At 29.3% G+C, this 12,796-nt stretch overlaps 6 non-coding genes across 6 annotated transcripts; all 6 read left to right on the top strand.

The window, feature by feature from the left end:
* Positions 1 to 393: 393 nt before the first annotated feature.
* Positions 394 to 465, top strand: TRNAG-UCC. The gene has a single exon. It is a non-coding gene; the product is annotated as a tRNA-Gly (tRNA).
* A 2,013-nt stretch (positions 466 to 2,478) lies between these two features.
* Positions 2,479 to 2,550, top strand: TRNAG-UCC. The gene has a single exon. It is a non-coding gene; the product is annotated as a tRNA-Gly (tRNA).
* Positions 2,551 to 4,570: 2,020 nt separating this feature from the next.
* TRNAG-UCC lies at positions 4,571 to 4,642 on the top strand. Its single transcript has one exon. It is a non-coding gene; the product is annotated as a tRNA-Gly (tRNA).
* Positions 4,643 to 5,242: 600 nt separating this feature from the next.
* TRNAG-UCC lies at positions 5,243 to 5,314 on the top strand. The gene has a single exon. It is a non-coding gene; the product is annotated as a tRNA-Gly (tRNA).
* Positions 5,315 to 6,657: 1,343 nt separating this feature from the next.
* Positions 6,658 to 6,729, top strand: TRNAG-UCC. Its single transcript has one exon. It is a non-coding gene; the product is annotated as a tRNA-Gly (tRNA).
* A 2,914-nt stretch (positions 6,730 to 9,643) lies between these two features.
* Positions 9,644 to 9,715, top strand: TRNAG-UCC. Its single transcript has one exon. It is a non-coding gene; the product is annotated as a tRNA-Gly (tRNA).
* The last annotated feature ends 3,081 nt before the right edge of the window (positions 9,716 to 12,796 follow it).

Below are 12,796 nucleotides of genomic sequence, written 5' to 3'. Positions count from 1 at the left end.
GAAACTTGAAATGAAAGCTTTGTATTATTTTGATTTTTGTAATTTTTATTATTTGTTTATACATTACCCTCTATTATATCACTTACTTTTTCATAAATACACATGGACCCCGTCAGTGTATACTTTTTGTAAAAAAATTTCTGTTAATTATTTATTGTTTTTAACTTACTCATTGAATTTCATAAGAAGGTCTTTGGTTCAAACCTAAGGAAGACAAACAAGAAGAAATATTGCATTGAATCCAAGGATTGTTTAAGGATATGCGTTTAGGCCTCACCTAGAAATAGGGATTCGAAAATTACATAATTCATATTCTCAATAACATTATGACATTCCCGGTTGAGAATGTAGATGTCATAGCGTTATACAAAGAAAGTACCGTATAATGAAATTTCGTTTGTAGTCTAATGGTTAGGATAATTGCCTTCCAAGCAATAGACCTGGGTTCAACTCCCGGCAAACGCATTACCTTTGCATTCGTTAAGCCTCTCGAATTACGCAAACCAAACATGCAGCCCTAGAGCTTAATTTCGTTAAGTTTCGCTTCTCGATTTAAGCAACCTTATGGACTAAACTGTTTTATATTTTACCAGTTTGTAATTTTGATATCAATTTATTCACCTCTTAATATTTTTAAAATATCTACTAAAACAAGTATGTTCAATCGGTTGTTGAAACTTGAAATGAAAGTTTCGTATTATTTGATTTTTGTAATTTTTATTATTTTTTTCTACATTACCCTCTATTATATCACTTACTTTTTAATAAATATACATGGACCCCTTCAGTGTATACTTTTGTAACAAAATATTCTGTTAAATATTTATTGTTTTTAACTTACTCATTGAATTTCATAAGAAGGTCTTTGTTTCGAACATAAGGAAGACAAACAAGATGAAATATTGCATTGAATCCAAGAATTGTTTAAGGATATGCGTTTAGGCCTCACCTAGAAATAGGGATTCAAAAATTACATAATTCATATTCTCAATAACATTATGACATTCCCGGTTGAGAATGTAGATGTCATACCATTATACAAAGAAAGTACCATATAATGAAATTTCGTTTGTAGTCCAACGGTTAGGATAATTGCCTTCCAAGCAATAGACCTGGGTTCGACTCCTGGCAAACGCATTACCTTTGCATTCGTTAAGCCTCTCGAATTAAGCAAACCAAACATGCAGCCCTAGAGCTTAATTTTGTTAAGTTTCGTTTCTCGATTTAAGCAACCTTATGGACTAAACTCTTTTATATTTTACCAGTTTGTAATTTTGATATCAATTTATTCACCTCTTAATATTTTTAAAATATCTACTAAAACAAGTTGGTTCAATCGGTTGTTGAAACTTGAAATGAAAGCTTCGTATTATTTTGATTTTTGTAATTTTTATTATTTGTTTATACATTACCCTCTATTATATCACTTACTTTTCATAAATACACATGGACCCCGCCAGTGTATACTTTTGTAAAAAATATTCTGTTAATTATTTATTGTTTTTAACTTACTCATTGAATTTCATAAGAAGGTCTTTGGTTTGAACCTAAGGAAGACAAACAAGATGAAATATTGCATTGAATCCAAGAATTGTTTAAGGATATGCGCTTAGGCCTCACCTAGATATAGAGATTCGAAAATTACATAATTCATATTCTCAATAACATTATGACATTCCCGGTTGAGAATGTAAATGTCATAGCGTTATAAAAAGAAAGTACCATATAATAAATTGCGTTTGTAGTCCAACGGTTAGGATAATTGCCTTCCAAGCAATAGAACCGGGTTTAACTCCCGGCAAACGCATTACCTTTGCATTCGTTAAGCCTCTCGAATTAGCCCTAGAGCATAATTTCGTTAAGTTTTGCTTCTCGATTTAAGCAACCCTAAGGACTAAACTCTCTTCAAATTTAATAATTTATTATATAAATTCAATTTTATATATATTTTTTAAAATAAAATTTATATTCACACTTCCATTAAACAAACTTTTATATTTTACCAGTTTGTAATTTTGATATCAATTTATTCACCTCTTAATATTTTTAAAATATCTACTAAAACAAGTTGGTTCAATCGGTTGTTGAAACTTGAAATGAAAGCTTTGTATTATTTTGATTTTTGTAATTTTTATTATTTGTTTATACATTACCCTCTATTATATCACTTACTTTTTCATAAATACACATGGACCCCGTCAGTGTATACTTTTGTAAAAAAATTTCTGTTAATTATTTATTGTTTTTAACTTACTCATTGAATTTCATAAGAAGGTCTTTGGTTCAAACCTAAGGAAGACAAACAAGAAGAAATATTGCATTGAATCCAAGGATTGTTTAAGGATATGCGTTTAGGCCTCACCTAGAAATAGGGATTCGAAAATTACATAATTCATATTCTCAATAACATTATGACATTCCCGGTTGAGAATGTAGATGTCATAGCGTTATACAAAGAAAGTACCGTATAATGAAATTTCGTTTGTAGTCTAATGGTTAGGATAATTGCCTTCCAAGCAATAGACCTGGGTTCAACTCCCGGCAAACGCATTACCTTTGCATTCGTTAAGCCTCTCGAATTACGCAAACCAAACATGCAGCCCTAGAGCTTAATTTCGTTAAGTTTCGCTTCTCGATTTAAGCAACCTTATGGACTAAACTGTTTTATATTTTACCAGTTTGTAATTTTGATATCAATTTATTCACCTCTTAATATTTTTAAAATATCTACTAAAACAAGTATGTTCAATCGGTTGTTGAAACTTGAAATGAAAGTTTCGTATTATTTGATTTTTGTAATTTTTATTATTTTTTTCTACATTACCCTCTATTATATCACTTACTTTTTAATAAATATACATGGACCCCTTCAGTGTATACTTTTGTAACAAAATATTCTGTTAAATATTTATTGTTTTTAACTTACTCATTGAATTTCATAAGAAGGTCTTTGTTTCGAACATAAGGAAGACAAACAAGATGAAATATTGCATTGAATCCAAGAATTGTTTAAGGATATGCGTTTAGGCCTCACCTAGAAATAGGGATTCAAAAATTACATAATTCATATTCTCAATAACATTATGACATTCCCGGTTGAGAATGTAGATGTCATACCGTTATACAAAGAAAGTACCATATAATGAAATTTCGTTTGTAGTCCAACGGTTAGGATAATTGCCTTCCAAGCAATAGACCTGGGTTCGACTCCTGGCAAACGCATTACCTTTGCATTCGTTAAGCCTCTCGAATTAAGCAAACCAAACATGCAGCCCTAGAGCTTAATTTTGTTAAGTTTCGTTTCTCGATTTAAGCAACCTTATGGACTAAACTCTTTTATATTTTACCAGTTTGTAATTTTGATATCAATTTATTCACCTCTTAATATTTTTAAAATATCTACTAAAACAAGTTGGTTCAATCGGTTGTTGAAACTTGAAATGAAAGCTTCGTATTATTTTGATTTTTGTAATTTTTATTATTTGTTTATACATTACCCTCTATTATATCACTTACTTTTTCATAAATACACATGGACCCCGCCAGTGTATACTTTTGTAAAAAATATTCTGTTAATTATTTATTGTTTTTAACTTACTCATTGAATTTCATAAGAAGGTCTTTGGTTTGAACCTAAGGAAGACAAACAAGATGAAATATTGCATTGAATCCAAGAATTGTTTAAGGATATGCGCTTAGGCCTCACCTAGATATAGAGATTCGAAAATTACATAATTCATATTCTCAATAACATTATGACATTCCCGGTTGAGAATGTAAATGTCATAGCGTTATAAAAAGAAAGTACCATATAATAAATTGCGTTTGTAGTCCAACGGTTAGGATAATTGCCTTCCAAGCAATAGAACCGGGTTTAACTCCCGGCAAACGCATTACCTTTGCATTCGTTAAGCCTCTCGAATTAAGCAAGCCGTAGAGCGTAATTTCGTTAAGTTTTGCTGCTCGATTTAAGCAACCCTATGGACTAAACTCTTTTCAAATTTAATAATTTATTATATAAATTCCATTTTAAATATATATTTTTTAAATAAAATTTATATTCACACTTCTATTAAACAAACTTTTATATTTTACCAGTTTGTAATTTTGATATCAATTTATTCACCTCTTAATATTTTTAAAATATCTACTAAAACAAGTTGGTTCAATCGGTTGTTGAAACTTGAAATGAAAGCTTCGTATTATTTTGATTTTTGTAATTTTTATTATTTGTTTATACATTACCCTCTATTATATCACTTACTTTTTCATAAATACACATGGACCCCGTCAGTGTATGCTTTTGTAAAAAATATTCTGTTAATTATTTATTGTTTTTAACTTACTCATTGAATTTCATAAGAAGGTCTTTGGTTCGAACCTAAGGAAGACAAACAAGATGAAATATTGCATTGAATCCAAGAATTGTTTAAGGATATGCGCTTAGGCCTCACCTAGATTTGGAGATTCGAAAATTACATAATTCATATTCTCAATAACATTATGACATTCCCGGTTGAGAATGTAAATGTCATAGCGTTATACAAAGAAAGTACCATATAATGAAATTGTGTTTGTAGTCCAACGGTTAGGATAATTGCCTTCCAAGCAATAGACCTGGGTTCGACTCCCGGCAAACGCATTACCTTTGCATTTGTTAAGCCTCTCGAATTACGCAAACCAAACATGCAGCCCTAGAGCTTAATTTCGTTAAGTTTGGCTTCTCGATTTAAGCAACCTTATCGACTAAACTCTTTTATATTTTACCAGTTTGTAATTTTGATATCAATTTATTCACCTCGTAATATTTTTAAAATATCTACTAAAACAAGTTGTTTCAATCGGTTGTTGAAACTTGAAATGAAAGCTTCGTATTATTTTGATTTTTGTAATTTTTATTATTTTTTTATACATTACCCTCTATTATATCACTTACTTTTTCATAAATACACATGGACCCCGTGAGTGTATACTTTTGTAAAAAATATCCAGTTAATTATTTATTGTTTTTAACTTACTCATTGAATTTCATAAGAAGGTCTTTGGTTCAAACCTAAGGAAGACAAACAAGAAGAAATATTGCATTGAATCCAAGGATTGTTTAAGGATATGCGTTTAGGCCTCACATAGAAACAGGGATTCAAAAATTACATAATTCATATTCTCAATAACATTATGACATTCCCAGTTGAGAATGTAGATGTCATAGTGTTATACAAAGAAAGTACCATATAATGAATTTGCGTTTGTAGTCCAACGGTTAGGATAATTGCCTTCCAAGCAATAGACCCGGGTTTAACTCCCGGCAAACGCATTACCTTTGCATTCGTTAAGCCTCTTGAATTAGCCCTAGAGCATAATTTCGTTAAGTTTTGCTTCTCGATTTAATCAACCCTATGGACTAAACTCTTTTCAAATTTAATAATTTATTATATAAATTCCATATTATATATATTTTTTTAAATAAAATTTATATTCACACTTCTATTAAACAAACTTTTATATTTTACCAGTTTGTAATTTTGATATCAATTTATTCACCTCTTAATATTTTTAAAATATCTACTAAAACAAGTTGTTTCAATCGGTTGTTGAAACTTGAAATGAAAGCTTCGTATTATTTTGATTTTTGTAATTTTTATTATTTTTTTATACATTACCCTCTATTATATCACTTACTTTTTCATAAATACACATGGACCCCGTCAGTGTATGCTTTTGTAAAAAATATTCTGTTAATTATTTATTGTTTTTAACTTACTCATTGAATTTCATAAGAAGGTCTTTGGTTCGAACCTAAGGAAGACAAACAAGATGAAATATTGCATTGAATCCAAGAATTGTTTAAGGATATGCGGTTAGGCCTCACCTAGATTTGGAGATTCGAAAATTACATAATTCATATTCTCAATAACATTATGACATTCCCGGTTGAGAATGTAAATGTCATAGCGTTATACAAAGAAAGTACCATATAATGAAATTGTGTTTGTAGTCCAACGGTTAGGATAATTGCCTTCCAAGCAATAGACCTGGGTTCGCCTCCCGGCAAACGCATTACCTTTGCATTTGTTAAGCCTCTCGAATTACGCAAACCAAACATGCAGCCCTTGAGCTTAATTTCGTTAAGTTTGGCTTCTCGATTTAAGCAACCTTATCGACTAAACTCTTTTATATTTTACCAGTTTGTAATTTTGATATCAATTTATTCACCTCGTAATATTTTTAAAATATCTACTAAAACAAGTTGTTTCAATCGGTTGTTGAAACTTGAAATGAAAGCTTCGTATTATTTTGATTTTTGTAATTTTTATTATTTTTTTATACATTACCCTCTATTATATCACTTACTTTTTCATAAATACACATGGACCCCGTGAGTGTATACTTTTGTAAAAAATATCCAGTTAATTATTTATTGTTTTTAACTTACTCATTGAATTTCATAAGAAGGTCTTTGGTTCAAACCTAAGGAAGACAAACAAGAAGAAATATTGCATTGAATCCAAGGATTGTTTAAGGATATGCGTTTAGGCCTCACATAGAAACAGGGATTCAAAAATTACATAATTCATATTCTCAATAACATTATGACATTCCCAGTTGAGAATGTAGATGTCATAGTGTTATACAAAGAAAGTACCATATAATGAATTTGCGTTTGTAGTCCAACGGTTAGGATAATTGCCTTCCAAGCAATAGACCCGGGTTTAACTCCCGGCAAACGCATTACCTTTGCATTCGTTAAGCCTCTTGAATTAGCCCTAGAGCATAATTTCGTTAAGTTTTGCTTCTCGATTTAATCAACCCTATGGACTAAACTCTTTTCAAATTTAATAATTTATTATATAAATTCCATATTATGTATATTTTTTTAAATAAAATTTATATTCACACTTCTATTAAACAAACTTTTATATTTTACCAGTTTGTAATTTTGATATCAATTTATTCACCTCTTAATATTTTTAAAATATCTACTAAAACAAGTTGTTTCAATCGGTTGTTGAAACTTGAAATGAAAGCTTCGTATTATTTTGATTTTTGTAATTTTTATTATTTTTTTATACATTACCCTCTATTATATCACTTACTTTTTCATAAATACACATGGACCCCGCCAGTGTATACTTTTGTAAAAAATATTCTGTTAATTATTTATTGTTTTTAACTTACTCATTGAATTTCATAAGAAGGTCTTTGGTTTGAACCTAAGGAAGACAAACAAGATGAAATATTGCATTGAATCCAAGAATTGTTTAAGGATATGCGCTTAGGCCTCACCTAGATATAGAGATTCGAAAATTACATAATTCATATTCTCAATAACATTATGACATTCCCGGTTGAGAATGTAAATGTCATAGCGTTATAAAAAGAAAGTACCATATAATAAATTGCGTTTGTAGTCCAACGGTTAGGATAATTGCCTTCCAAGCAATAGAACCGGGTTTAACTCCCGGCAAACGCATTACCTTTGCATTCGTTAAGCCTCTCGAATTAAGCAAGCCGTAGAGCGTAATTTCGTTAAGTTTTGCTTCTCGATTTAATCAACCCTATGGACTAAACTCTTTTCAAATTTAATAATTTATTATATAAATTCCATATTATATATATTTTTTAAATAAAATTTATATTCACACTTCTATTAAACAAACTTTTATATTTTACCAGTTTGTAATTTTGATATCAATTTATTCACCTCTTAATATTTTTAAAATATCTACTAAAACAAGTTGGTTCACTCGGTTGTTGAAACTTGAAATGAAAGCTTCGTATTATTTTGATTTTTGTAATTTTTATTATTTGTATATACATTACCCTCTATTATATCACTTACTTTTTAATAAATATACATGGACCCCTTCAGTGTATACTTTTGTAAAAAATATTCTGTTAATTATTTATTGTTTTTAACTTACTCATTGAATTTCATAAGAAGGTCTTTGGTTTGAACCTAAGGAAGACAAACAAGATGAAATATTGCATTGAATCCAAGAATTGTTTAAGGATATGCGCTTAGGCCTCACCTAGATATAGAGATTCGAAAATTACATAATTCATATTCTCAATAACATTATGACATTCCCGGTTGAGAATGTAAATGTCATAGCGTTATAAAAAGAAAGTACCATATAATAAATTGCGTTTGTAGTCCAACGGTTAGGATAATTGCCTTCCAAGCAATAGAACCGGGTTTAACTCCCGGCAAACGCATTACCTTTGCATTCGTTAAGCCTCTCGAATTAAGCAAGCCGTAGAGCGTAATTTCGTTAAGTTTTGCTTCTCGATTTAATCAACCCTATGGACTAAACTCTTTTCAAATTTAATAATTTATTATATAAATTCCATATTATATATATTTTTTTAAATAAAATTTATATTCACACTTCTATTAAACAAACTTTTATATTTTACCAGTTTGTAATTTTGATATCAATTTATTCACCTCTTAATATTTTTAAAATATCTACTAAAACAAGTTGGTTCACTCGGTTGTTGAAACTTGAAATGAAAGCTTCGTATTATTTTGATTTTTGTAATTTTTATTATTTGTATATACATTACCCTCTATTATATCACTTACTTTTTAATAAATATACATGGACCCCTTCAGTGTATACTTTTGTAACAAAATATTCTGTTAATTATTTATTGTTTTTAACTTACTCATTGAATTTCATAAGAAGGTCTTTGGTTCGAACCTAAGGAAGACAAACAAGATGAAATATTGCATTGAATCCAAGAATTGTTTAAGGATATGCGCTTAGGCCTCACCTAGATATAGAGATTCGAAAATTACATAATTCATATTCTCAATAACATTATGATATTCCCGGTTGAGAATATAAATGTCATAGCGTTATAAAAAGAAAGTACCATATAATGAAATTGCGTTTGTAGTCCAACGGTTAGGATAATTGCCTTCCAAGCAATAGACCCGGGTTCAACACCCGTAAAACGCATTACCTTTGTATTCGTTAAGCCTCTCGAATTAAGCAAGCCGTAGAGCGTAATTTCGTTAAGTTTTACTTCTCGATTTAAACAACCCTATGGACTAAACTCTTTTAAAATTTAATAATTTATTATATAAATTCCATATTATATATATATTTTTTAAATAAAATTTATATACACACTTCTATTAAACAAACTTTTATATTTTACCAGTTTGTAATTTTGATATCAATTTACTCACCTCTTAATATTTTTAAAATATCAACTAAAACAAGTTGTTTCAATCGGTTGTTGAAACTTGAAATGAAAGCTTCGTATTATTTTGATTTTTGTAATTTTTAATATTTTTTTATACATTACCCTCTATTATATCACTTACTTTTTCATAAATACACATGGACCCCGTCAGTGTATACTTTAGTAAAAAATATTCTGTTAATTATTTATTGTTTTTAACTTACTCATTGAATTTCATAAGAAGGTCTTTGGTTCGAACCTAAGGAAGACAAACAAGATGAAATATTGCATTGAATCCAAGAATTGTTTAAGGATATGCGCTTAGGCCTCACCTAGATATAGAGATTCGAAAATTACATAATTCATATTCTCAATAACATTATGACATTCCCGGTTGAGAATGTAAATGTCATAGCGTTATACAAAGAAAGTACCATATAATGAAATTGCGTTTGTAGTCCAACGGTTAGGATAATTGCCTTCCAAGCAATAGACCCAGGTTCAACTCCCGGCAAACGCATTTCCTTTGCATTCGTTAAGCCTCTTGAATTAGCCCTAGAGCATAATTTCGTTAAGTTTTGCTTCTCGATTTAAGCAACCCTATGGACTAAACTCTTTTCAGATTTAATAATTTATTATATAAATTCCATTATATAAATATTTTTTTAAATAAAATTTATATTCACACTTCTATTAAACAAACTTTTATATTTTACCAGTTTGTAATTTTGATATCAATTTATTCACCTCTTAATATTTTTAAAATATCTACTAAAACAAGTTGGTTCAATCGGTTGTTGAAACTTGAAATGAAAGCTTCGTATTATTTTGATTTTTGTAATTTTTATTATTTGTTTATACATTACCCTCTATTATATCACTTACTTTTTCATAAATACACATGGACCCCGTCAGTGTATACTTTTGTAAAAAATATTCTGTAAATTATTTATTGTTTTTAACTTACTCATTGAATTTCATAAGAAGGTCTTTGGTTCAAACCTAAGGAAGACAAACAAGAAGAAATATTGCATTGAATCCAAGGATTGTTTACGGATATGCGTTTAGGCCTCACTAAGAAATAGGGATTCGAAAATTACATAATTCATATTCTCAATAACATTATGACATTCCCGGTTGAGAATGTAGATGTCATAGCGTTATACAAAGAAAGTATCATATAGTAAAATAGCGTTTGTAGTCCAATGGTTAAGAAAATTGCGTTTGTAGTCCAATGTCATAGCGTTATACAAAGAAAGTACCATATAATGAAATTGCGTTTGTAGTCCAACGGTTAGGATAATTGCCTTCCAAGCAATAGACACGGGTTTAACTCCCGGCAAACGCATTACCTTTGCATTCGTTAAGCCTCTCGTTAAGTTTTGCTTCTCGATTTCAGCAACCCTATGGACTAAACTCTTTTAAAATTTAATAATTTATTATATAAATTCCATTTTATATATATTTTTTTAAATAAAATTTATATTCACACTTCTATTAAACAAACTTTTATATTTCACCAGTTTGTAATTATGATATCAATTTATTCCCCTCTTAATAATTTTAAAATATCTACTAAAACAAGTTTTTTCAATCGGTTGTTGAAACTTGAAATGAAAGTTTCGTATTATTTGATTTTTGTAATTTTTATTATTTTTTTCTACATTACCCTCTATTATATCACTTACTTTTTAATAAATATACATGGACCCCTTCAGTGTATACTTTTGTAACAAAATATTCTGTTAATTATTTATTGTTTTTAACTTACTCATTGAATTTTATAAGAAGGTCTTTGGTTCAAACCTAGGGAAGACAAACAAGAAGAAATATTGCATTGAATCCAAGAATTGTTTAAGGATATGCGTTTAGGCCTCACCTAGAAATAGGGATTCGAAAATTACATAATTCATATTCTCAATAACATTATGACATTCCCGGTTGAGAATGTAGATGTCATAGCATTATACAAAGAAAGTACCATATAATGAAATTGCGTTTGTTTTAGGATAATTGCCTTCCAAGCAATAAACCTTGGTTCGACTCCCGGCAAACGCATTACCTTTGCATTCGTTAAGCCTCTCGAATTAAGCAAACCAAACATGCAGCCAGAGCTTAATTTCGTTAAGTTTGGCTTCTCGATTAAGCAACCTCTACTAAACTTTTATATTTTACCAGTTTGTAATTTTGATATCAATTTATTCACCTCTTAATATTTTTAAAATATCTACTAAAACAAGTTTGTTCAATCGTTGTTGAAACTTGAAATGAAAGTTTCGTATTATTGATTTTTGTAATTTTTATTATTTTTTTCTACATTACCCTCAATTATATCACTTACTTTTTAATAAATATACATGGACCCCTTCATTGTATACTTTTGTAACAAAATATTCTGTTAATTATTTATTGTTTTTAACTTACTCATTGAATTTCATAAGAAGGTCTTTGTATCGAACCTAAGGAAGACAAACAAGATGAAATATTGCATTGAATCCAAAATTGTTTAAGGATATGCGCTTAGGCCTCACCTAGATATAGAGATTCGAAAATTACATAATTCATATTCTCAATAACATTATGACATTCCCGGTTGAGAATGTAAATGTCATAGCGTTATAAAAGAAAGTACCATATAATGAAATTGCGTTTGTAGTCCAACGGTTAGGATAATTGCCTTCCAACAATAGACCCGGTTCAACTCCCGACAAACGCATTACCTTTGCATTCGTTAAGCCTCTCGAATAAGCAAGCCGTAGAGCGTAATGTCGTTAAGTTTTGCTTCTCGATTTAAGCAAACCTATGGACTAAACTCTTTTCAAATTTAATAATTTTATTATATAAATTCCATTTTATATATATATTTTTTAAATAAAATTTATATTCACACTTCTATTAAACAAATTTATATTTTACCAGTTTTAATTTTGATATCAATTTATTCACCTCTTAATATTTTTAAAATATCTACTAAAACAAGTTGGTTCAATTGGTTGTTGAAACTTGAAATGAAAGCTTCGTATTATTTTGATTTTTGTAATTTTTATTATTTTTTTATACATTACCCTCTATTATATCACTTACTTTTTCATAAATACACATGGACCCCGTCAGTGTATACTTTTGTAAAAAATATTCTGTTAATTATTTATTGTTTTTAACTTACTCATTGAATTTCATAAGAAGGTCTTTGGTTCAAACCTAAGGAAGACAAACAAGATGAAATATTGCATTGAATCCAAGAATTGTTTAAGGATATGCGTTTAGGCCTCACTAGAAATAGGGATTCGAAAATTACATAATTCATATTCTCAATAACATTATGACATTCCCGTTGAGAATGTAGATGTCATAGCGTTATACAAAGAAAGTACCATATAATGAAATTGCGTTTGTAGTCCAACGTTAGGATAATTGCCTTCCAAGCAATAGGCCTGTTCGACTCCGCAAACGCATTACCTTTGCATTGTTAAGCCTCTCGAATTAAGCAAACAAACATGCAGCCCCAGAGCTAATTTCGTTAAGTTTCGCTTTAGTCCTAATGGACTAAACTCTTTTATATTTTACCAGTTTTGTAATTTTGATATCAATTTATTCACCT

Source organism: Ipomoea nil, unplaced genomic scaffold (assembly GCF_001879475.1).
Source record: "Ipomoea nil cultivar Tokyo-kokei standard unplaced genomic scaffold, Asagao_1.1 scaffold1516, whole genome shotgun sequence".
In the NCBI taxonomy this organism is placed as follows: domain Eukaryota; kingdom Viridiplantae; phylum Streptophyta; class Magnoliopsida; order Solanales; family Convolvulaceae; genus Ipomoea; species Ipomoea nil.
Note: the sequence above shows the minus strand (reverse complement) of the source record. Positions and strands in the feature narration are given on the sequence as shown.